This window comes from Leopardus geoffroyi, chromosome C1 (genome assembly GCF_018350155.1).
Source record: "Leopardus geoffroyi isolate Oge1 chromosome C1, O.geoffroyi_Oge1_pat1.0, whole genome shotgun sequence".
Lineage (NCBI taxonomy): Eukaryota > Metazoa > Chordata > Mammalia > Carnivora > Felidae > Leopardus > Leopardus geoffroyi.
Genome location: NC_059328.1, coordinates 13191008 through 13216847, shown reverse-complemented (window position 1 = coordinate 13216847; position 25840 = coordinate 13191008). Strand labels below are relative to the sequence as shown.

Genomic DNA, 25840 nt, shown 5'->3' with positions numbered 1-25840 from the left:
CCCGTCCGGGGAAGGCAAGGGCGGTGGCTAAGAGCACAGGCTCTGGGTGTGGGCCTGGGCCCCGCCCCCCCCCCCCCGAGAAGGGGGTTCCTTCAATCCATCTCTTTGTTCCCACCCCCTCGTGGACACATTTCCACCCCACTCAGCGAAGCTGCCTGCTGCGATCTGCTGCTGCTGGGCAGTCTAACCTCAGATTCCCTTTCTTCCCTTATGGCAGCTGCCACCCCTACCCCCAGCTTTGCCTCCGAGCTCCGGTTCCCTCCTGACTCAGTGTCCCCCACCTCCCTGCACCTTGCCCCCCACACCTGGGCTCTCAGCCTGGGTTCCATGCTGCTGGCTCCGCTCTGAGCCAGCACGCATTAGCATAAACAAACACCTTCATTTACATAGAATACGCAGAGGTTGACATCTGGTCTACCGACTGTCATAAAAGGACTCAGAGAGAACAGGAGCTTCTCACCAGGGAAACTTTGCGGGGAGAAGGCTGCCCTCCTTCCCTCCCTTCCGTGCTCAGGGGGGCACCGTGTCAATGGAACAGCGGGGGCCTGTCTTCCCTTGGGAGCGATTTCCTTTGTTTGTAACCCGGCTAGACTGGAAAAAACAGCCCCTCTACGGGCACTGGTGCTGAGCCACAGTCGCCTGGAGTGACATATTTAGGTGACACTCATAGGGATCAGTTATAGGGCCAACCTGCTTCAGTGACTTGTGTGCAGGCAACACGCTCAGGGGACAGCCCCATAAAGACACAGGCTCAGGAGACGCGCGTAGCTGGCAGCCGCCCAGGTGATGTAATAAGGTAATAGTGACATGGCGGGCACGCAGGGGGAGACGCGCAGGTAACCGCCATGTGGGGGACACACGCAGATGCGTTTATGTGACAGCAGCACAGGTGACATGTTTAGGCCATTGCTCCACTGATGGCATGCTCAGGTGACAGGAACATAAGCGGTGTGTGTGGGCGACTCATGTAGATGACACAGCACAGGTGGTCGAAGACGTGACGCCTGGACTGGCGCCTTGCGAAGAAAGCGGCTTCCCACTTGGGACTGTTTACAGACTCGTGTGGTCCTTCACGGGGCTCCTTAGCTCTCCCAGCGGGTCCCGGTCCTGCTGCTGGGCACCACCGTCCATCTCCGCCACCACTCAGGGACTTGAGCACGTCCCGGTACTGCTCTATCTCCTAAATGCATCCTGGATTGCATCCACTTCCCTCCAGCCCCACGGCCACCATCTTTGTTCACCTGCAAGGAGGGCCGGATGGCCAACTGGTTTTTCTGCCCTCCCTAATCTTCCTCAGATCCGTTGTGCGGGTAGAACCCAGATCTTTGCAAATGCAAATGGAATTAATGGCACTCCCCTACCTAAAGTCCTTGGGAGACTTCTCTGGGCTCTTCAGATAAAGACGGGAATCCTTATCTTGGCCAACCAGGCCAGCGTGGCTGCTTCCTGCCACATCTCCAGCCACCTCTTAGCCTCGTCCTCCTCTAGCTACGATGGCTTTCTCTCTTTCCATTCCTCTCATGTGCCAAGTGCCTTCTTAAAAAATAAACTTAATTTTGGAATCGTTTTAGATTTACACAAAAGTTGCCCAGACAATAGAGCATTCTCGCCCATCCCTCACCCGATTTCCCCCATGGTTAACCTGTTCCAAGACCACGGTATAGCTGTCAGACTAAGAAACCAACACTGATACGTCACTGTTACCTCAAGCCAAGACTCCTTCCGGATTTCCCCAGTTTTTCCACTAATGTCCTTTTTCCGTTCCAGATTCCCATCCAGGACCCCTCAGAGGTGACCCTTACAGGTGCATTTAGCCCAGTGCCTTGTTTGATTCAGAGCTTTTTTGCTTGCAATGCTCTCTCTTCCTGGGGCTGCTTCATGTTCTTTCCCTGGCTGTATCCTTCAGATTACAAAGGAACGGTCGCTTTCTTAGCCACCACCCGGACCAGGTGGCTGTGGGGGATTGGTGGCATTGGTGGCCCTGATTAATAGTCTCCCTGCATCCATGCCTCTTGCAAACAGCCTCGATAGTTTCTCCTACCTAGGAGTGGAGTCTCTCTCCCTATCCTTGGCCTTATGACTTGCGGGTCATAAGGTCAGAAGTGACGGTGTACAAATTCCAAGCCTAAGTCTCAAAAGAACTCTCTCTCTCTCTGTAGCCCCACCTCCCCCTCTCACTCTCTCTCCCTTTCCCTGCTTCTTCCTGAGAACAAGCCTCTGATGTGGACAAGAGCGCATGGAGACACGGAAAGAGACCCCAGCTGGCCCAGCCTTTCCAGCCAAGGTCACACTCAGGAGTGAGCCTAGCCAACCCCGACTCATGAGCAATCATTCATGGTTGTTGCTTGACGCCCATCCAGGCTTGGGAGGGCTTGTTATGCGGCAACAGCTAACTGATACAGCAGTACTGGTCCAAACTGTAACTCGATGACTTTCCTCTGTGACTCTCGATCACCCTCCTCCCCTGCCACGCACGGTAAGCTCTGCGAAGGTAGGGTGTGCCCCTGTCTGGGTCGCCGGCATGTCCCACGGCCTCGTGTGGCACTTGCCATCATGATAGGTACTCAGTCAACATTCAGTAAATGGGTGGCCTGGAGCGAGCACGGAGAACCCCGTCTCCCCCTGTGCTGGAGAGCAGGCGTGGAGTCTAATTCTTAGCCGCGGACCCCAGGGCTTCCAGGGAGCTGCTTTGATTTGGACCCAACGCCTCATCCGAGCTTGTGCGCTCAGTGCCGTCCTTCTAAAGTGGATTAAGCAGCCCAGAGATGCCCTCTCCCCAGATTTGAGCGGCATTGATCTGCATGCTGCTTTATAAAAGGCCTTGCACAGATAGCGGGGCCCCGAGGGGGCTGGGGTAAGAACACCAACTCTCATCAGCGTTGGGCTCCGATCAATAAACTATTAATAACTGCAGAGGTTTCTGGCAAAATCAGTGTAATGCAGTTTAGCGGCTGGAGTTTACCAACACTGACAGCAGCTTCGAAAGCCACGTAATTGTGTTTTTGAGAAACTGGAGACCCAGATAGTGGGGGCCCCGCTGGCTGTCCCCGGGGGCCGCCAGAGTTCGGGTTAGGCCATGCAAGGGCTGGTCCCTGGGGTTTCTGCCAGGCCGAGGGCTAGCACGAGTATGTGCGCCTACTGTGTGTCATGCCTCGTGCCGAGGCTAGGCGCCGAGCGGCCGATGCAGAGATGCCAACGACTTGGTTCCTGCTCCCCCGCCTTTGCCCGGGCTGTTCCCTCTGCTTGGACCTGTCTTCCTCTCTTGGCCACATGGCAAGCCTCTAGCCATCTTTCAGAGCCCAGCAGGTGGGTCTGACTTTCCCCACCTGTGATCTCACCCCATCAGAGAGTTGGGTTTAGCTCAGAGCTGACACGGCGCGAGAGACCAATGGGCTAGAATCACTATGTACCGCAATCCTTAGGTTCTACATCGAATGCCACCTCTTCCAGGCAGGCTGCCCTGACTGCCTGCTCCCTGTGCCAAGGCTGCATGCCTGGGGGCACCTACCTGTCCACAGCATGCTACATTGTTACCTGTTTGTCCTCCCTCCCAGGGAAGCATAGAAGCTCCTTGAACGTGAGCCTGGCCACGCGGTGGGTGCTCAGGGAAGAGCCACCGTACGGATGAAGGCAGCGGAAGCAGTCTAGGCCAGGAGGTAGGTGCCCTCGGACTAGTCTGGACTCTGCACCCAACTAGCTGTGTGAGGTTGGACAAGCTCGTTTGGCTTCTCTGAGCTTGGATTTCTCCATCTGATAAGTGGGTGTGATAATACCTGTCTTGTGGGATCACAGGGTAATTTTCTCCCGAGAGGAATTATGCTAAGCCTTTTACCGCATCTTACCGATTCCTCGACAGGACCTTGCTATCACGCAGTACACAAAAGTATGCCCAAATATACGAGAGAGCAATCATCATCTTATTATCTCTACCTTGTACAGATGAGGAAACTGAGGCACCCACCCAAGAGGTACCAGGACCGAGGCCAGAGAGTAAGCAGGCGGGTGCCATGATTTGGAACCAAGAGCTGTAGACTTGTCTTCGGGCCCCATCGCCCCACCCCTGGCTGCTCCTCGGATCTTCCTTTACCAACTGGCAGGTGAATCCAGGCTCCCTGGTTGCCAGGATTCGTCTCCACGGCTCTACAGTGCGTTTCTATTCTGGGCCCTACCACTCTCCAGGTAATGAGAACCATCTGCTTCCTCCCTGCTGGGAGGAACAGGATGGCCTTTTATTTTCCTAAATTCCCTTCCTCCAGCTTCCAGTGGGCCCCTTAATTCCGCTGACGGTGGCTCCCTGAACAAGTTGTACTCACATTCTCCACACCTGACCCGACTTCACAGCCTCCGCTCGCCTCTCCTTTGCGCGCTTTGTCTCTCCACTGGGAAGAATCCTAGATTCTCACAGAATGGAGGTGGTGGACGTGGAACAGGGGGCAGGACTGGGAGGAATCCGAACGCATCTCCGAGTTTCCCTGTCCTGTATCGCTGGGGAATCATGTGATCGGGCGAGGGACTTTGGCTGACAGCAAAAGGAAGCCTGAATGAATGAACTGGACCCAAGAATACTTAGAGCAGAGCCTGGTGGGTGGCAGGGGCTTGTCAGATTCTTCCCCCTCCACCGTTAAATGATTACATTTTTAAAGTGTATTTATTTATCTTGAGGGAGAGAGGGAGCGAGCAGGGGAGGGGCAGAGAGAGAGGGAGAGACAGAGAGTCCCAGGCAGGCTCTGCACTGTCAGCACAGAGCCCGATGCAGGGCCCAAACTCAGATGCTTAACCAACTGAGCCACGTGGGTGCCCCAAATGATTAAATTTTTAAACAAATTATTAAGTGCCTCCCAGATCCCAGGCACGGTTTGCGGTGTTGAGTGCCAAGCAGGGCATAAACGGCCACCGTTTTCAACAGCAACACTGTAACAACATCCTTTCCATCCAGCCTGCACCTATGCCTCCCTGCTTCTTGGAAGAAAGCGCTGGACATTACTGCAGCTGCCCTAGGATCAAGGTCATCATGAGAAACATCAGTCTCATCTCGCCACGTCCTAGGGGTAGAGCAGCGTGTCAGGTTAGGTTGACCCTGTACTACAGGTTCCTGGGATCTGTGCCTCTTAAAAAATATTTTTTTTCATTTATAGATTTATTGTGGTTTAGGGGCGCCCGGGGTGGCTCAGTCGTTTAAGTGTCCGACTTCAGCTCAGGTCATGATCTCACGGTCCGTGGGTTCGAGCCCCGCGTCGGGCTCTGTGCTGACGGCTCAGAGCCCGGAGCCAGCTTCGGATTCTGTGTCTCCCTCTCTCTCTGCCCCTCCCCTGCTCATGTGCTCTCTCTCTCTCTCAAAAATAAATAAACATTAAAGAAATTTAAAAAAAGATTTATTGTGGTATAATTGACAAACAAGAAGTTGCACAAAGGCTACATATTCGATGGGTTTTGACCTATATGGACACCATTGAAACCACTCGCACAATCAAGATAAGGAACAGCTCTAGCACCCCCCCAAAGTCTCCCTGTGTCCGTGCGTAACCCCCCAGCTGCCCAGCCCCAGGCAACCACCGATGCGCTGTTACTGTAACTCACCTTTCCTAGGATTTCTGGTCAATTGGTTTTCTCTGAGAAAAGTATGCATGGCATTTGTGCAGGTGCTTCTGGCCCTCTCTTGCTCTAATCTTCTCTCAGGTGAGGGGGGGGGGTTACAGGGCAGGTCACAGACACCTGGTCACTTCTCTCCATTCTGCCGGTGCTGCTCTGCCCGGAACCTTTCCACCTGTCCACGCTTCTGCCAGCTCTCGCTGCCCGAGGCTTCTCCAGGCCATCTCCTCCCTACCCTGCTGCCAGAGTGACCTTATCACACAGCAAGCTCTGGCGGGTCCTTTTCCAACTTCGAACCTTCCCCCGGCTTCCATCCACTGGAGCATCAAGTCCAAACTCAGTGACACTGACACCCTCCCTGATCTGGACCCAGAAAGGAAGGAGGGAGGGACGGGAGGGAGTTGGGGGGAGGGAGGGAAAGGAGCGTGTGGCCTCCCGTCTCTCGCCAAAACTCCCCAATTAAATAAGAAGACTTGTCAGGACCAAACTTTTATAATCCACCCTATTTAAAAAGCATTTTGTAATTCAGATGTCTTCATTTATATACACAGTGCCTCATTCTGGGCTAATGGAGCAGATTCAGGTAGCGATTGGTCCTTTGAGGCTTTGCTTTAATGAAGAGAGGAGAGAACCTTTTCATTTGTGTAACCATTGTTTGCATGGAAACGGAGCTTCTAAGGAGCCGGGAGATACTTCCTTCTTGCAAGTAGGTTAAACACCCTCCCTGCAATCTGATTAGCCTAGCGCCTGCCTCAGCGCTGCTCCCTGTCACCCCTGCTGGAAAGATCTCAAGTGAGAAGTAATAAAGTTTCACTGTTCGCACATCTGCCACGCTTCCCCCATTGGCTGCACAGCCCCTGAGGTCCAGACCTTTTGTCTCCCTCCCTCAGACACCTGCTTACTCTCCAAGTTCAGGGCCGTGCCCCCGCAATGCTGGGGCAACTGTTGTAGAATGCCCACTGCATCTCTGTGGAGCCTTGAGGCAGGGCTAATAAAAATGGCCATAAATTCTCTGGCAGCCATGGGGGCTATATTGGGATGTTTGCTAGTAAGACACTTGGAAAAGGTTTGCTGCTCTCTGGAAAAGGGCGGGGGGGGGGGTGGTGGGGGAGAGCAGGGATGGGCCCAGGCCCCCTCCCTCGCACCTATGCAATTTGCAGAGCCTGGCTGGGAGCCCGAGGGCAGCTCAGGTCTGTCTGTTTGGCCCAGTGGCCCAGGTGAGCACCTGCTCAGCCCCAGCCCCAGCTGCTCCCCCTTCCCAGCTGCTCCTGCTGCTTCTGGATTTTCCTTCACCACCCTGGGTGGCTGCGTGAACCCCTCAGTGCGAGGAAATGGACTGGCTACCAGCGGGTGGGGTAGCGTTTGAGGAAACCGGCAGACCCGGGAAAGCGGCCAGGGACAGGCGAGAAAGCGCCTTGTCTTGAGACGGGATCCTCTACGGAGACTCTGGGAGGGTGCGGGGGCACAGGCCTCAAACCCGAACGTACTCAAGACTCCCCGGGGGTCTGGCTCAAATGCAGATTCTGGTAGGTGTGCGCCGGGCCTCAGAATTTCCAACAAGCTCTTAGGTGACCCTGTTGCTACTGGCCAGCAAACCCCAAGTCTCAGGTTCTCGGTCCTTCTCCAACCCCAGTAGGTCCATCCATCTGTTTGATCTTACCCTCCCCCACCAGACACACTGGGTGGTCCCTTCCATCGGTTCCACCAAACCCCAAATGCCAGAACCTAGAGCTTGGAAGGCCTTGACACCTGTGTGTCTGCAGTGAGTACTGTTGAGTAGAAATTATTTGAGGACAGATTTTGCCCCTCTACGTGGGTCCTTTAAACCACCAAGGGGCACCTGGGTGGCTCAGTTGGTTAAGCATCCGGCTCTGGATTTTGGCTCAGATCATGATCTCATGGTCGTGAGTTTAAGCCCCTCGTTGGGTTCTGTGCTGATGGTGCTGAGCCTGCTTGGGATTCTCTCTCTCTCTGTCTCTCTCTCTCTCTCTGCCCCCCCCCCCCCGCCCCACTTGCACACTCTCTCTGCTCTAAAATACAAATAAACTTAAAAAAAAAAAAACAACCCATGGGGGCTGCCACAAAGCTGGCCACACACAGAGCATGGCCTCTGTCCCCCTCATTCTGCCCTCCCGGACCACATCCTGCACCCACTTCCTGTCCTCCAGCTGCTGAGATGACAAATTCTCAAGCTTTCCTGGCCCCCTGCAGGGGAGTCTAAACTCAAGCTCACCCTGGAAAGTGGAACCCAGACCGTAGGCTGAGATCAAGGCCAAGTTGTGTCTCCTTCCACTTGGTGGGAACTCGGCTAAGTGGTAAGACCCGAGCCACCTGTCGTCATTAATACATTCCCGGGGAAGCTGCCCGTGGAGAGAGACGTTTCAACCCCAGTTGCCTCCTTTCGGTCCATTCCTGGAGTTTCTCCTCCAGCGAGCCCTCGAGAGGAGCGGACTGGGGAGACGTTTGCCCTGGGCAGGTGTGGAGCCACAGGGACTTCACAAGCAGAGGCGCCGGTGGAGGAAGGAGACTCTCCTCCCTTAGGCGGTGGGACGTGTCCCGTGGGCACAGGGTATACGAGGAGGAGCCTGGGAGTTTTGCTCCAGATTTCCCAACGCATCCTGGTCTTCACCAGGGCGACCAGCTAGCCCTGCTACGTCTAAGACTCTCCCCTTTTAGCACGGAAATACCCACGTCCCAGCAGTCCTTCAGCTGCAGGCAAATCAGGCTGCTGGTCGCCTTATATTTGATACATGAGAAAACTAAAGACAGAGGAGACACCTGCCCCAGGCCAGACAGCAGTCAGCAGCAGATCAAGGATGGAAAGGCCAGCCCGCCTGTGCCTACTGATCCAAGAGGGACCCGGGAGGGAGACGGGCCACAGGTGGCCCCTCTGCAGCGTGCCTTGAGGATCGTGAGAGCGTTACAGACCCCTGGCATGGGCCCAGAGGATCGGCTCCGGAGCCGCGGCCGCTCCCAGCCGGAAGCCTCAGTGAGTCGGGGGCTCAACGAGCCTGAAATACCCGGGGCTCTTTTCGTACCGCAAAGCTGGAGAGTTTGGGGCCAACTTCTCCTGCCCCCAAGCAAGCAGGAGAAGGACAAGAGTCAGAATTGCTGTTTGGGGGCTGGAAGCCCGCAGCACCCCGCCCCCACCTTCCGGCCATTCCCCAGCTGGGGAGCCAGTCAAGGCTTTGTCCAGCCTCAACGTGGTGGGCTTACCTGAGAACATTAGGGCTGGAACCAATTAGGGGCGAACAGGCTGTCTTGAATGGGGGAGGCCCAGGGACCAGGTGGCAGGGGTGGGGGAAGGAGAGGGAGGCAGCATGGGAGGGGGGAGGAGAGGGGGTTGGGACTGCAGGAAAAGCCCCTTCGCTAAGGGCCAAGCCCCTCCCTCAGCACTGAGAGTTTCATTACCTTCTTCCTTGTGTGTTTTCCCCTTTCTTTCCAGAAACTGCCTGAACTCTTTTTTTTTTTTTTTTTTTCTTTCTGGGGCCTTTGAAAAGCCATTAGTGATTTCTATCCCCCTTTCAATCCGAAAATGGTTTCCATCATAAAACTGCTCAGTGGGTGCAAAACATCTGTGGCTCCCAATCAAATTGCTGGCTGGGAGGGAGGGATAATGGGGAAGCAGGGCAAAGGGTGGGGGGAGGAGGAGTTCCAGAACATGCCAGCCCCCTTCGGCCCTGCCCCCAGCTCGCCTCCCCAGTCCAAGGAGCCTAGAGGACCCACCTCAGGCCCTGCCTGGCCCCAGACTTTGCGGGTTGGCAATCCCGGCCCCTGAGCAGTTAAGGAGGTTTAACTGGGGCCCCAGCGCTGCAGGGGTCTGGCCGGGCAGTGGGCAGTGGAGGGTGAGCCCCCAGGTGAGGCCCCAGGCGGCCCCTCCATTGTTAATCTTCCTCTGCCCTCCCCCTGAGCTGCACCCCCCCTACATTCTAGCCTCTCATTCCCTTTCCTCCTAGACTGGAAGGTGCTGGGTGCTCATGCCAATCTGGCTCAAGCTCCTAGGGGCGCATGACCTCAGACAGGTCACTACCCTCTTCTGGATCCGGGCTGTGGGGGAGCCTTTGTTCTGAGGCTCATATGAGGTCTCTGGGGAAGGCCCCTCACCCTTGCCCAGAAGAGTGCTCCAAGGATGGCTGCTGTGACTTCCCAGGGGCCACACGGCAAGTGACCTGTTTCCGAGGTGCGAAAACACCTCTCAGAAATCAGATTTTATCCTCCCACGATGCATTCGCCAAGGAAAAACCGCAGAGCCTCGCCTGGGATCCTTAGACTACCCAGACCCTGGGAAGTGAGTAACTGGGACCCTGGATGATGACAGATGGGGGCTCACTGGCCGTTGCTGCTCTGGCCTCCTTGACCCCCGGTCGGTGGAAGGTGGGGGTCGCTGCGCCATCCATCCCTGCCTCTCCCACCCCGTTCAGCCCACTCCCACCCCTACTCCCGCTCTGTGGACCCCATTGTCCTGACTCTCTGGTCTGCCACCTCCCCCTCCCCGGGCCTCCCCTTCTGACCCTCCCTCTCTCCTCCCCCTCCCCTTCCTCTCCTGGCCTCTCTTCCCCAGCCTCTAGCTGCTGCCATGGAAACCTCTTCCTCCTCCAAGTCCTGATTGATCCATTTCTCACGGTCAGCGCTCAGCTCAGGGTCTGGGTGGGGAGGCAGGCAAGGGCGGGAGGGGCCAAAGGTTCAGGGCGACGCTTCTGTCCGCTTCACCCCGTGCCCCACCCCAGGCCCGGCAGGCACAGGGTGTGGGGTAGGTGCCGCCTGGAAAGACATTGGACGGTGGGGAACCAGAAAGCAGGCAGTGAGCCAAAGGGACCCCAGACAAAGGAAACTGGGTGGTGAGCAGCTAGATGGGAGGCGGAAAGGCTGGTGCCACATGTCTGTGCCCGCTGCCCCCTTTCTGTCCCCGTGAATGCTTTGCTTTTTTTTTTTTTTTATGTTTATTTATTTCTGAGACAGAGAGAGACACAGCATGAACGGGGGAGGGGCAGAGAGAGAGGGAGACACAGAATCCGAAGCCGGCTCCAGGCTCTGAGCTGTCAGCACAGAGCCTGACGCGGGGCTCGAACCCACAGACTGCGAGATCATGACCTGAGCCGAAGTCGGTCGCTCAACCGACCGAGCCCCCCAGGTGCCCCGTGAATGCTTTGCTTTTTAACAGAAATTTCTGCCTTCCTGCTGGGCGGTGGTGAGACCCCAAGCCCCTTAGGATCGAGCTTGCCTTCAGCAGGAACAGGAAGGCGTGGGACGCGGCCTTTCTCAGGCTCCCCACACTTCCTGGCACCAGTGATCACTCTGGTCTTGTTCAGTGAACACGGCCGACCCCCGCTGTGTGCAGGGGCGGGGCTGGACCACTGGACCAAGGGTTCTAGGGAACGGTGCACGCCTCGTCCCTGCACACCAGTGGTTCATTGCGTTGAGTGACCCGGGACAAGTCATTGTCTGTGCCTCGGTTTCCCCATGTGTAAAACCCAATCCTCACAACAATCCCACGAGGCGGGTATTCGTGCCATCATGCCGATTTCACAGATGAGGGAACCAAGGCATGGGGATGCTGTTTGGAACGTGTTGGTGCCCACCCGGCCAGACGATGTCAGAGACGGGGCCCGTGCCCTGGCAGCTGGGCCCCAGAGGTGAGGCCCCGAACCCCCACGCTCATCGCCGTTCAAGGTGAGAGTGACACAGGCTTCAGCAAGGTCAGAGCCGGGGGGAGAGGGGGTGGCGGAGACAAACCCGCGCAGACCCCCTCCAATACGGGACCGGAGTGGCCCCGAGGCCGATCTCTTCAACCACGGTTTGACAAAAGGATCAGAAAAGAGGCTCAAAGACATGGTTGTTGACCCCTAGACGGGCAGGCAGGCGGTGCACCAAAGCACTGCAATTCACAGAAGCCTTGTCTGCCGGCCGAGCCAGCCCGGCCCTCCAGGGCGACCGTCGAGCAGCCCAGCCTCCTACAGGGAGATGACTGGAGGACATATTCTCCGGGGTCTGAGATGGACACAGCAGCCAGCCGAAATTTTCATTTAGTCCCTGCAGCCGCCCCGCGGGATCAAATGACGAACCGCTTAGCGGATCAGGACACTGAGGCCCAGAGAGGCCAAGCAACTTGTCTAAGGTGTGCGGCTAATGTCTGGAAGAGCTGGGGCGGAACTGCAGGTGTGTGGGGCCCCAAGTGTCCATCAGGAGGATGAAACGCGAGACAGTGGCCTGCAGCTCCCCTTCTCCTCCGGGATGGCCCCGGGGGTCGCTTCAGAGCAGGACCAATTACCCCGGTTGAGTGAAGAAAGCCTTAACTTTCCCTGCAAACCTGCAGCCAGGCCTGGGGCCTTGCAGGAGGCCTAGCCCATCCAGGTCAGCTGACGGGCGACCCGGGCCGAACCCGACTCCTGCTGTTTCATCAAAGCTGAGCTAAAAACAGCCTTGCTTTGCCGGGGGAGAAATTGAAACTCCCAGCCTCCTCTTAAGGCTCTTAAACAGGTCAGCCCACCAAAAAACCCAATCCTTCAATCTGGGTTCTCTTAAAAAGTAGGGCAGGCCAATTATGTTTTACTGTCCTGAGCATGTGGGGCTGAGTGCGGGGAAGGTCAGGCCAGGGCGCCTGGGGCTGCCGGCAGATGGGAGACGGTGGAGCCAGCCAGCCTCTCCCATCAGCCTCTTTGTCAAAACAAAATTAAAACACCCGGACTCTTGCTGGCACCGAGATCCCATCCAAGGTAATAGGTATTTATCTTAGTGTGCGCGGCTTTAGGCTCGATGCCATGGGGATGTGGAAACTGGAAGGGATCTTGTTCCCTGCTCGGTCTCTCACCCCAGTGCCGTGTCTCCCACACAGAGGACATTCTAGAAGTATCCGTTCATTGGTACACTCGCTCGATGTGTTCTTACTGAGGACCTACTACGTGTCAGGGCCTGACGGAGGTGCTGGGATGCAGCTGTGGACGATACAGACGAAAACCAGGGTCTTCGAGGTACTGACGTCCCAGATGAGGGAGACCGGCCACAGACAAAGCCATTAAAGAGGCAGCATGTGGGTGGTGATATGTGCATGAAATAGACAGGCAGCGGGAAAGAGTGCTGGGAGCAGAGGTTGGGGCTTACATTTTAAGTGTTCAATTGCAGGGTGGTCGGGGGAGGGGACACTTGAGCAGAGACCAAAGGACGGGAGTGAGTGAGCTGTGTGGGCATCTGGGGGGAAGAACAAATGTGATTGGAATCACTGCACTGACACCCAGGGCCACAAATTTTGCTAGGCACGGTTCCATCCATCATCTCCTTGTGACTTCCTTGGACGGACTTTACAAGATGAAGGATGGTATGCAAATTACCAATGAAGTAACAGAAGCTCAGAGACAAAGTCAAAGACAAAGTGTCCTCTTCACGGGCTTACCTTCCGTGTAAGGAAGTTAACAGCTACTCGCTTTTCATGGTAAGAGAACCCCTGACAGCTGAACGCATGGCTGCCTGAAATAAAGACTACATTTCCCAGCCACCCCTGAAGCAGTGGCTCAACTGGCCATGTGACTACATTCTGGCCAATGGGCTTTAAATGCAAATAGAGGTACTACCTACAACTTCCTGAAGGATCCTGGAGAGGGGGCGTGTCCTTCTCTTTCCCCTTCCTGGTCCTCCTGGCTGGAATGTGCTCCCAAGAGCTGGAGCTGGAGCAGCCTTCTTGGACTTGGAGGCGCCCTTGAGAATGGAAGCCAGTCACAGGGGAGCTTCAGGAGTGAAGCAGCCTGAGCCCCTGACACCATGGAACACTCCCCACGCTCTGGACAGGCTACACGGCCTCTCAGGAAAAAGAAGAATAACCTTTGATCTAGTTTAAGAAGCATCTACTTTGGGTTTTGGTCGCATGTAGCCCAAACACATATTAACTGATTCAGTTTCAGACAACAGAAAGTGGGTGGATGGTGGGGAATGAAGACAGGATGCCCTTGTTTAAATCCAGCCACTACTGGATTGGCAGTAGATTTCTAATTTGGAAATAACTGGTAAATTATTTCTAATTTGGAAATAACTGGTAAAAAGGCCACATCATAAGCTTCTTTTTTTTACATAAATTTTTTTAACGTTTATTTGCTATTGAGAGACAGAGAGAGACAGAGCACGAGCAGGGAAGGGGCAGAGAGAGAGAGGGAGACACAGAATCGGAAGCAGGCTCCAGGCTCTGAGCTGTCAGCACAGAGCCCGACACGGGGCTCGAACTCATGAACCATGAGATCATGACCTGAGCCGAAGTTGGACGCTTAGCCGACGGAACCACCCAGGCGCCCCACATCTTCAGCTTTTTAAAGAAAAGTCGAAAATGAGGATACGGATGTGCGATCTCTTGGTTTTCAAAAGTTTGCCATTGATGTAATTAAAACTTTTTTATTTTTTATTATTTTTTTTAATTAACAAACTCCCTCAGTGTTGGTCAAACAACTTGTTTACTGGCTGGCTTTTACTGCCTTTTACTGTGTGCCCCCAGTTTGTGAGCGAGACCCCATGGGAGGAAGGACTTACAGGAGAAACCTAATGGGCAAGCGAGTGGCAGAGCTGGGACAGCCAGGTGCTTGCTGGAGCCTACCGTGAAAGGGTTAAGGTGGCTGTCACCTGCATGGGCAGCGTCTATGAGCCTTGCTGAATTTGAGTCCTGGAGTGGGCACCAGGGATCCCCACCAAGGCACACACACACACACACACACACACACACACACACACACCCCTTCTCAGTGGACACAAAGCCCCAGAAGTGAGCACTGTCTTGGCCGGCTGGCGCGTTTGAATGGACACGTCCCTCTCGGCCAAAGGCTCCTCTATCTGCCCCTTCTGCTAACTGCCAGGGTAAGGAGGAGATGTGCTCTTGGTGGTGGTGTTGGAAAGTGAGAATGAGGAATGGAGTAACTGTCCACCCGCCTATGAGCATGGGGGGAGGGGGCAGGGGCTCTCCCTTATGCCCACAGCAACGCCACGTAACGGTTGCCTCGACCCAGGACAGTGCCGGCAGTGGGGTGTGGGGTGGTCCCCAATCCCGGCCTGGGAAAAGCCATCTAGAGTCAACACGTCCACCCCCTGGCTCTGGGGAAGGCCTTTCATTTTACAGGTGGCCCGTCCTGGGCATTCTCCAGACCCACAGCTCATGCCCGTGTGGGCACCGTGGACACCAAAGATAGTAGAGGTCAGGGGGCGCCTGGGTGGCTCAGTCAGCTGAGCGTATGACTTCGGCTCAGGTCGTGATCTCATGGTTCATGAGTTCAAGCCCTGCATTGGGCTTGCTGTTGTCAGCTTGGAACCCATTTCGGATCCTCTGTCCCCCTCCCCTCTCTGCCCCTCCCCTACTCGTGCTCTCTTTCTCTCTCAGAAATAAACACAACATTTAAAAAAAGGGGCACCTGGGTGGCTCAGTCGGTTGAGCATCGGACTTCAGCTCAGGTGATGATCACGCGGTTCTTGAGTTCAAGCCCCACATCAGGCTCTCTGCTGTCAGCGCAGAGCCCGCTTCAGGTCTTCTGTCCCCCTCTCTCTCTGCCCCTCCCCCATTTGTGCGCTCTCTCTCGCTCTCTCTCTCTCTCTCTCTAAAAATAAATAAGCATTAAATGGGAATGCAAACTGGTGCAGCCACTCTGGAAAACAGTGTGGAGGTTCCTCAAAAAATTAAAAATAGGTCTACCCTATGACCCAGCAATAGCACTGCTAGGAATTTACCCGAGGGATACAGGAGGGCTGATGCATAGGGGCACTTGGACCCCAATGTTGATAGCAGCACTTTCAACAATAGCCAAATTCTGGAAAGAGCCTAAATGTCCATCAGCTGACGAATGGATACAGAAATTGTGGTTTATATACACGATGGAATACTACGTGGCAATGAGAAAGAATGAAATATGGCCTTTTGTCGCAACGTGGCTGGAACTGGAGAGTGTTATGCTAAGTGAAGTAAGTCCTACAGAGAAAGATACCATATGTTTTCACTCTTATGTGGATCCTGAGAAACTTAACAGGAACCCATGGGGGAGGGGAAGGAAAAACAAAGTTAGGGAGAGAGGCAAACCATAAGAGACTCTTAAAAACTGGGTTTTTAAGGGGTTGATGGGGGGTGGGAGGGAGGGGAGGGTGGGTGATGGGCACTGAGGAGGGCCCCTGCTGGGATGAGCACTGGCTGTTGTATGGAAATCAATTTGACGATAAATTTCATATAAAAAAAAAAAATACAGCAGTGCTTAGAGCACCAGGCTCTGAACTCCAACTCCTCTACTGACGAACTATGTGACCTTGAGCAACTTACCGCACCCCTCTGCGCCTCTGTTTCCTCACCTTCAAATCTGGGACCATAACAATACCTTCCCTCTGGGCTTTTGGGCTTTTGGAAGGACTAAGTGAGATAATACGCGGACAGCACGGAGCCCACTGCCTGCCCCGATGTTTACACTGCCTGGAAGTCACCCAGCTGTCCTCTGCTGCCCCTTGAGGGGCCTGGGGAGGGACGTGGACTCACACCCAGGGCCTGTGTGGGGGAAGGAAAAGGACCGGGGGTCCTGGAGCCGCCAGGGTGCGCACAGAGAGAATGTGGGGAGGAGGGGACTGCCTTTGACCCCACTCAAGACCAAACAGTGAGAATTCACTTTTTCCAATGAGTCTGGACGTTCGAGGCTTTGTCCTGGCGTGACTCTGGTGGTCCTGATTCTCGGAGCTAAGGAGTGGCTTAGTGGCCAAAAGCACAGGCGGGGGCCTCTGAGAGAGGTCACCTGTGGTCACCTCTCAGCTCTGCCACCTGGAAGCACCGTGACCTTGGGCAGGTTGCTTACTTTATGCATATGCCTCCTGATCTGTGAAAGTGCGTGTCTGCCTTGTCAGGGACCGTGGTGAGGAGTGCGATAATAGGGCTGGGAAGGATGGAATGTTCTCTCCCTGTTCTTAGACCCTGGAGTAGAGGGGTGGGTGCCAGTCCTGGAAAAAATTGGCATGAATAAGACTAACCACCATTTACTGAGGAGGTACTGGGTCTAAGCACCACACTCATTCTACCTCTTAATCGTCACAGAGACCCAGAGGGTCGGGCACTGTACACATGGGAAACCGGGGGCTCTGGGTTACAGGACCTGCCTCAGGTAGACACGTCATCAGTCCTGCAAAGCGGAACGAGGGGTGGGCCCTGCCCGTTGATGTTAACTCCATGAGCCAATCTGTCCACCTGTGTCCCCAGCACCTAGCACTCTGCTAGGCACGTATAGGTGTTCAATGTCTATTTGTTGAATAATAACGCAGAACACACAGCACTTAGCGTGCCAAATACTTCCGCCTAGTGGCTCCTCGAATCTTCTAACAACCCTGTGGCTGTTACTATGCAGTTACTACAGGATGCACGTTTATCATCTCCGTTCCACAGCTGAGAAAACTGAGGCACAGAGGGGTTAAGCAACATGCCAAAGATCCCGCCGAAACTCAGTCTCTGGCTCTGAGGAGGAGGGGACAATGACAGCTCTGCTCTGACAGGGCCCACGGTCTCCAGGGCATCCCACCCCCACTGCTCTGCATCATTGCTTGGCAGAGCCCAGGCCTGGTGACTGGCACAGGCGGCGGACCCCAACTGGCCCCTGTCATACTTCTGTCTCGGGCTGACTCTGGGCCTCGGTTTCTGATCAGGGACTCTGACTTCCAGAAAGAGAGCCTGAGAGGCCGGCAGCAGTGTGGCCAGACTTTATGTTTCCAACCACAGAAACACTGAAAGACTTTTCTGTTCCAGGCACTATGCTGGGGGCTTCTACATAGGATCTTATTAAATCTTCGGTGCATCTATCTATCCCTTCACCAGTCCATCCTTCCATCTGTTTGTCTGTCCATTTATCCATCCACCCATCCATCCATCCATACACCTACCTCTCCACTCATCCATCCATCCATCCATCCATCCATCCATCCATCCACCCACCCACCTCTCCATCCACCCATCCACCCATCCTCCCACCTCTCCATCCATCCATCCATCCACCCACCCACCTCTCCATCCATCCATCCATCCATCCATCCTCCCACCTCTCCATCCATCCATCCATCCACCCACCCACCTCTCCATCCATCCATGCATCCATCCACCCACCTCTCCATGCATGCATGCATGCATGCATGCATCCATCCATCCATCCATCCACACACCTCTCCATCCATCCATCCATCCATCCATCCATCCATCCACCCACCCACCTCTCCATCCATCCATCCATCCATCCGTCCATCCATCCATCCATCCATCCATGCATCCATCCACCCACCTCTCCATCCATCCATCCATCCACCCACCTCTCCATCCACCCATCCACCCATCCTCCCACCTCTCCATCCATCCACCCATCCATCCATCCATCCACCCACCCACCTCTCCACTCATCCATCCATCCACCCATCCATCTATCCACCCATCCATCTAACAAGTCTACATTGTGTCTACCATGTGCCACTCAATGCCCTTGATGTGGGCACTAGCACTCCCATTGTACACATGAGGAGAGGCCTCAGGGAAGTTATATAATGTGCCTTGCTGCTGGGTCTATCCAAGTTAATCTCTGGCAAGAACAACATTATCAAACCCTGGATTCAAGTGTGGCCAGGCTTGCTGGCTGGAGGCAGAGTTTCCCTCATTCCTTGGTTCCAGGTGGTTCCAGGTGAGCCAGCTTGTGTCAGCCTAGGGTGTGGACGGATCAGAGCAAACATCCCCCACCACTGAGGTCCCTCTCACACGGTGCTTCACACTCCTCTGCCTTCACTCCAGCCACTGGATGCCTGCCTGGCTTTTGCCCCTACTGTGCCCCCAACTGGAAAGCCTTCCTCCTGTTTCTTTGGCCATTTCCCACCAAGCATGGCCTCTGATAAACCGCCCAAGCCCCTCACCCTCCTGTGCCTCTGTCAGCCAGGCCAGGTGGATGCTTGGGGACTCCCAGGGTCCCCACCAGGCTATGAGTGCCTCCCACAGTTCAAGAAATGTGTCTCATTGCAGCTGGAATTCCAAGCCGCTCTCCCGGGCCTGATGCATCATTGGCGTCTGTGCAAAAGCTTGCAGAGAGATAGGGCGGCAGAGGGTGAGGACCAAGGCTTTGGCCTCAGATCGCCCCAGCTGGTCATGGCTCTGCCAGAAGTCATTCTCTGTGTGGCCTCAGGCAAGGCACTTGCCTTCTCGGATCCCCCATTTCCTCGTCTGCAACGTGGGGTCCATGAAGGATGACCCTCACGCGCGTATTATGGGGCTTCCACAAGTTCACGTACACAGAGGCCGGAGCAGAGGGCCCAGCCCACAGTCGCGGTCACGCGCACTCAATAAATGTTAGTACCGTTATCACTATTAATTAGGTGTGAATCATCTTTGTCCGTGACGGATTGACCTGCTACCCTCCAGAGAATGAGTCAAGTCTCTAAAGGTGGAACGTGGCAAGAGACAGCAGCCAGGCTGGGCTGGAGGAGGAGGAGCAGGCAGGCTGAGGCTGACTAGACAATGTCTTTGTTAAAAAAATAAAAAATAAAAAATAAAAAAAATCGGGCTACGTTCACGGGAAGGCACATGCATGAGAATAGGTTTATCAAGGTGGTTTTCAGTTCCACTGTAATTTAAAATAAATAAGTCAATTTAATGTGTATAGAGTGAGTTATGCCTTATTAGGGACACGGTGAGCTGAGGAAACTTGGCCAAGGCGAAATTTGAGAAATTGGCCCCGGCCGCGAGAGTAATTACGGCAACACTTTAGTGCAGTCCTGCCCGATGATATTTTCATTCTGTCTAATTTATTAGTTTATTAGCTTTATGGTGAACGTAGAAAGTTAGACCACAACACGGGTCTAATTTGATCAGAGCCAAATTTTCACGTCTTCCCGAGATGGCTGTAATAAGGCAAGAGACCCCTGCTTCGGAACCATTTCCAAGTGTTCCGGAAAGATGCAGGGCAGAGTTCCAGGCCTCTGGGTACTAGGGATGCAAATCAGGAAGCGACAGAGGACCCGGGTCCAGGCAGAGCGCAGACCATCTGGTTTTTAAATGCCAGCGCCTCGGCTCTCCGGTCATGTGACCTCAAGCACTTGGGATGCGTGGGTCTCAGTTTTCCCACCTCTGAAATGGGACCAATAGTGATTCCGACCTGAATGGTAACGGAGAGCCCTGTGTAAGCAGGGCCTATGTGGGGTTGGTCACCACTGTCTCCCTAGAGCCCAGCACCATGCCTGGTCATCACAGGCATTCAGTAAAGGTTGCTGGGTGAGTGTGGCAAAGGCTGACGTCCTTGTAAGGTGCTTAACCCATAATCCTCACCCCACTCCTGCTTCAGGTGCTTTGTGCCAGTTCTAAGAGCTTTCTGAGCTAATTTAAGCCTTGGAAGCATTCTTACAAGGTAGGTACTGTTATTATCGTTAGAGGGGGGGAAACTGAGGCACTGTCTAGGGTCCCATAGCCAGGGTGGCAGGGCTGGGATTCAGACGCCAGGAGCCTACCTCTAGGGTGACCCTATCATGCCATCTCCTGTCTTCAGGGTTCCTTATGTTTTGGCTTGATTATTTCTAACAAAGACTCTGTTCCATGACACCCTGGGGGTGTCAAACTCGAACCCTTTGATTTGGAGCCCAAACCCCGCCTGAGCTGGCCGCCTCTTCCCTCTCCAGCTGCCATGCTTTCTGCTTCCTCTCTCCCTCCGAACTCCTCCCCAGGCCCCCGCTTCTCTACCCAGGCAGTCTCCGCGCCGGCCCCACCCAGCACCCAGTAGGTCCACTCAGTTCAACAAACGCCTTTGAGCCGCTCAGCCTGCTGGGCCAGCCCAGGACAGTGTGGGGAGGGGGGGCATGGGGATGGACAGCAAAGCTTCTTGCTCTCAAGGAGCCCATGCCCAAGTTCCTGAGCACCTACTGTGCGCCAGACCCTGAAGAGGGAACTGGAGATACAGAAAGGGAAGGGATGGTCCCTGCATCTTACATATGGTCTAAGGGGCTTCACGGATGGGGTTGAGTATCCTGAGATGGGGAGGTTCTCCTGGACTATGAAATCACGCGTCCTTATCAGAGAGGGGCAGGACGGTCAGGCTCAGGGAAGGAGAGGTGATAACAGACGTTATCTGGGAGCCACGTTACTGCCACAGGGGGACCGTAAGCCCAGGCATGTGGACCCTTCGAGAAACTTCAAAAGGCAAAGAAACAGGTTCTTCCCCGGAGCTTCCAGTAGGAACTGACCCCCGATCTTAGCCCAGTGAGACCCATTCCAGACTTCTGACCCCCGGAATTGTAAGATCCTAAATTTGTGGCGTTTTAAGCCCCTGGGTTTATGGTGATTTGTGGCAGAGACGGTAGGAAAGGAATGTAACAGCCACATGGATGGGGTTAGTTGCTATTGCGTTAAAACCCGACCAAGCGAGATCTCGTTGCATTTCCCAGCGGCCACCCTCCCGGGGGTAAGCGGGTGCTCACCCCATTCTATAGATTCAGTTGACTCGTTTACTTAACAAGTGTTTATCGATTGCCCAGGAGCCTTCCAGGTGCTGGGGATGGAGAGGGTGAGCAAGAGAGCAGAGGAGTCGTGATCTCTAGAGGACGAGGGAGACAATAACCAGGCAAACCTATAAGTAGGTATCACAACACCGGGAAGTTACACAGATATATTCTATGGGGGGGAAAAAAAAGGCAGAGTAGAGATGGTGATGGGGATGCCATGTTAGTAAAGGTGGTCAGGGAAGGCCTCTCTGCAGAGGTGACAGCTGAGCAGAATCTCGGATGGACCGGAGGAGGGTGCCACGTGGACATCTGGAACGTTCTAGGCAAAGAAACTGATCGCAGTTGCTCACCTGGGTTTGAAGACCAGGGAGGGCCTACTGAATTTGGCCTGGGCAGGTTCCCAGGGGCAGAAATGTGTGAGTTTGGCCTGGAAGGATTGTGGGGGATGTGACAGGCGGGGGTGGTGGATGCCGTTTCTGCGAAGTCAGGTGAGGGAGAGGCACGGTGGCTGCTTTAAGAAATGGAGTCACCCCTGTGGCTGGACCAAGGGCAGGAACACACAGGATGTAGAGCATCTAGAACTTTCCTTCCCTGCTGGTGGCGCTGTGAAAGGGGCAGTGTTGTAGGCTGAACTGCCTCTCTCCAAAATATAGGTCCACATTATAACTCCTGGTACCGGTGAATGAGATGGTATTTGGAAACAGGGTCTTTTGTGGAGGTAACCAAAGTAAGATGAAGTCATATTGGGTTAGGGCCCACCGGAACCCACCCTAATTAGCGTGGGCCCTAATTTCTACTGTCCTCAGCCACCCAGCTTGTGGTATTTTGTTACTGCGGCCCGAGCAAATTGATACAGGCTGCTTCCGCTGAAGTCGAACACCTGCCTTCCCTACCTTCCCGAATCTCCTCTCCTGGGGATGCGTCCGAGAGAAGCCCAACTCTCACGTTCAAAGTGACTGCCCTCATCAACACTAGAAGCAACAACCCCAACGTCCCTGCGCGGAAGGACGGACCAAGAGACGGTAATCGATCGGCGCCACGGCGCGCTACGCAGCAACGAGAAAGGGTCACCCGCCGACGCGCGCAGCCACGCAGACGAACCTCCCAGACGTCACGCCGAGCGAAAGGAGCCGGACGCCGCAGGTGTCGTTCTATTTACGTGCGAAGCAGGGGCGGGAGAAACTAGCCGAAGCTCATTCGAGAGTTCGAGTCCTGTGTCCCTCTTGGAAGAATACCGGTGGGACGCTGGAAATGTGCTACGTCCCGATCTGCGCCGGGGGCGGGGCGGCGGGGTACATGTGTGTGATTCCCTGAGCTGGACCCTCTACAGGAAGCACTTTACTGTGTGTATGTCTTCACGTAAAAGGGAAAGAAAGTGATGGGGATCCCCAGGGTAGGGCCTCAAAAGTTTTACAGAGGCCTCTGGAGTTGGTTTTGCTGGTCTCCAAGAGGCTGGGGATAGAGGGATGCTGAGCAGAGGGCGAGGTGCAGGCAGCCGTGCGCAGGACTGGGGGCATTTAGTGGCACCGAGAGAGGATTGATGTGTCCAGGCCCCCCCCCGCCCCCACCACCACTTGGCCCAGAATCAGCTGGAGCAGCTGGCAGGGCCTCATGTGCCTGTCCCCACCCCGCTGGCATCACAGCCTGGGCGAGCAGGGGAGAAACAGAGCAGAGAGAGGTAATGATGCAGAGACAGCCCGGGCTCTCTCCCTCCCCTGCCAGCCTCTCCTTATCAGCTCGCTGCTGCGCCCCGCTCGGTGCTCATCAGCTCCCTCCCTCCCAGGGCGCCCTGGGGTTTGCCATCAGACCTCTGCACCCGCCCGCTGGCTGCTCTGGGACCCGGCCTTTGTCACGAGCCTCCTCCACGGGCAAAAAGGCCTTCGGCAGCTGGCTAGAGGCAGGGGATGGAACACCACCCCGCGTGGGACTGAGCATCCTGTCACGGGAAGGGTGGCAAGTGCTTGGCCCCACAGCCCCGTAGCCCACGGCCCTGAAGGAGCAGGCAGCTCTGTGCCCCCCATTCTGGTCAGCCTCACCCCAGAGCCTGGCCCCTCCCCAGAGGCTGCGCTCAGATGAGTGAATGAACTCACAGGCCAGTGGTGGTGCGGTCTCGTTCGGAAGGACAGGGGCCCCGCCTGTGGACTGCCTGGGTTCAAATCCCGGCACGTACTTAACCTGGGGCAAAACATTTGAGTGCTCTCGGCCCCTCAGTTATCCTATCTGTGAAATGGGACCAGCAGCGACATTTTCTCCAAAGCTATGAGTTTTTACCAATAACGTGCATGGGCTTGGCACCCAGACGGCCCCAGCCAAGTGCTTGCTGTCGTAATTAGTGTGGCGGCTACAGAGACAAAGGCCACAAAAGTCACCTTTCTGCTTGGGAACCCTTTGAGGACCTCAGACCCACAGACAGAGTCTGTGGGCATCTCAAAGTCTCATGAGGGGGAGAAGCTGGGGGTGGGAGCAGGGTTCGGTGAGGGTGGAGGGTGGCAGCTCAGGGGTCACAGCAGAGAGAGGGGCCCCTCCCCATGCTGGCGGGGCCCTGAGGCAGAGCCCAGACACAGCCTAGCTGCAATGTGGCAGCGTGAATGCGGGGTGTCGTCGCTATCTGGCACCAAGGGGGACCCTAAGCCTGAGCTCCAGCCATTCACGGCTGCCCCGGCCCAGCCTGACGCCTGCTTCAAATTCTGGGCGGTCCCCTGCAGGCTCCATGGGTCCCGGGTGTGGATCTGGGCTCTGCTGGGTCCACAGATCTCAGAGGGTCATCTCGGCCATCCCCCTGCCTTCTCACCGCACTCATGTCAAGCCAGAAAAGTGGGCTTTTTCTGCCCCTTGTCAGAGTCTCCAGAGGAGGGCCCCCAGGCAAGGGGGGAAGGGGGGAGCTGGGCTTGTGGGTGTAGAGGAGACAGCACCCTCCAGGCAGAGAGTAAGCACCCAGGTGGAGGCTCCAGGTGCTGGGCCTCTGACCCCTCCCCTCCCACTGCCTCCAGACCCAGGCGGCTCTCATACACTCGCTCCGCAACCCTGGCATATGGGCAGCCTGGGCATGGAGAGCCCCCGCCTGCATGCCTCGGGCCTCCTGCCCATCCCAGGGCCCCACACGCGGTACTGGAATGGTCTCTTTTCATGGCTGCCTGGGCCTCAGTCTCCTCATCTGTAAAATGGGGCACGAGGCACACGGCCTGTCTCCTGGGTGACGTGAGGCTGGAATGAGAAAATCCATGTAGACTGTTCACTCTCTCTCTCTCTCTCTCTGAAAATAAATAAACTTAAACAAACAAACAAATAAAAAATTCCTACAACCTGGGCATCTGGGTGGCTTAGTTGGTTGAGCATCTGACTTTGGGTTTTGGCTCAGGTCATGATCCCAGGGTTGGGGGATCAAGCCCTGCGTCAGGCATGGAGCCTTGGTGAGATTCTCTCTCTCTGTCCCTCCCCTGTTGATGTTTTTTCTCTCTCTCTCTCTCAAAAAAAAAAAAAAAAAAAAAAAAAAGAATTCCTACAACCCTCCCCACTGCCAAGGGTGATGGGGTCCCGTATCCCCATATGCCAAGACTCCTGGGGCATTTACAGAGCACTGGCTGAGAGCCCAGTGGCCTGCTTCTCCCCTCTCATATGGCTCGGGTACTCACCTGCTGTGTGACCTTGGGCAAGTCACTTAACCTCTCTGAGCCTCATCCTTTCACCTACAAATGGGGAGAGTAATAGCACCCCCCGCCAAACTGAGGATTTGCAAGTCAACGTGTGTGAAGTGCTTACAGCAGTCAGAGCTTGACAAACACTGGCCTTAGCTTCACTATTAGTCCTCAGATCGCAGGGCTCTGGCGGTATCATCACTCTCGTGGGGGAAGCAAAGGTCCAGGGAAGTTAAATTAAAGTGCTCGAAAGCCCCTGGCAGGGTTGGCGAGTGGGGGTGGGGGGGAAGAGTTATGACTGGCTTTGGTCCCACGGTCCCCACAAAACACTCAACATGCCCAGGAACATTAACTTAGCAGGGGAAAGAGAAAAAAGAAAAAAAAAAAACAAAAAAACAACACACACACACACGACCAAACAAATGCCCTGTCAAGGAAGGAAATATGTAATCAATTAACCGAGCCTCCCCAAACCTCTCCAAATAATAATTAGGACTGTCAGCCCAGCTCACAAGGAAACTGCCATTGCAAGGGCCCGTCGCTCCCCTGAGAATCCGGACGTGAAAACGCAGGGCCCATTGGGTGCCGAGGAGGGATCCCGGCACCTCTCAGGACTCTGGGCTTCCTGTCTCCCGGGCCCCAGCCTTGGCTGTGCACGGAGACCAGTCACCCTGCGGACTGGGTCCCCCTCCTGTTCCCACCGAGAGTACAGCAAGGAAGCGGCAGGTAGGGATAGAGCTGCGAGGGATGCCCATCACCCAGTGCTCCCTCCTATTGGTGCGCTGGAAAAAGGACGTTGGGGCTCAGAGAAGCCGAGACCCCGGCCACTGCAGACGCGCGACTAGGCCCCCGGGCTCTTGTCTCAGCGCAGGGCTGTGGTCTAATAACCCGACCCTCTGGCCGGGAGTTCACGTCTCTGTATAAGAGGTATTTATTGGTCGCTGACTACACAGGTGCCTGGCATCGACTGGACACCGCGGGAACAGAGGACAGCTGGAAAGACCAAGCAAAAGGGAAACCACGTATGCAGATACATAAAAGAGAGAGTTGCACTGGAGAGTAGTCAAAGCCATGAAGAGCAAAGAGCAAACAAATGGCAACAAAGGCCTGGATGGGGGGAGCCCTTCAGATGGGGGATCAGGGAGACATCTGTGCAGAGGTGACATCTGGTCTGA

General features: G+C 55.1%; 1 protein-coding gene across 3 annotated transcripts in view; it reads right to left on the bottom strand.

The window, feature by feature from the left end:
* Positions 1-25840, bottom strand: part of IGSF21 (immunoglobin superfamily member 21) — a 231607-nt gene that overhangs the window by 36553 nt on the left and 169214 nt on the right. The window lies entirely within an intron of this gene.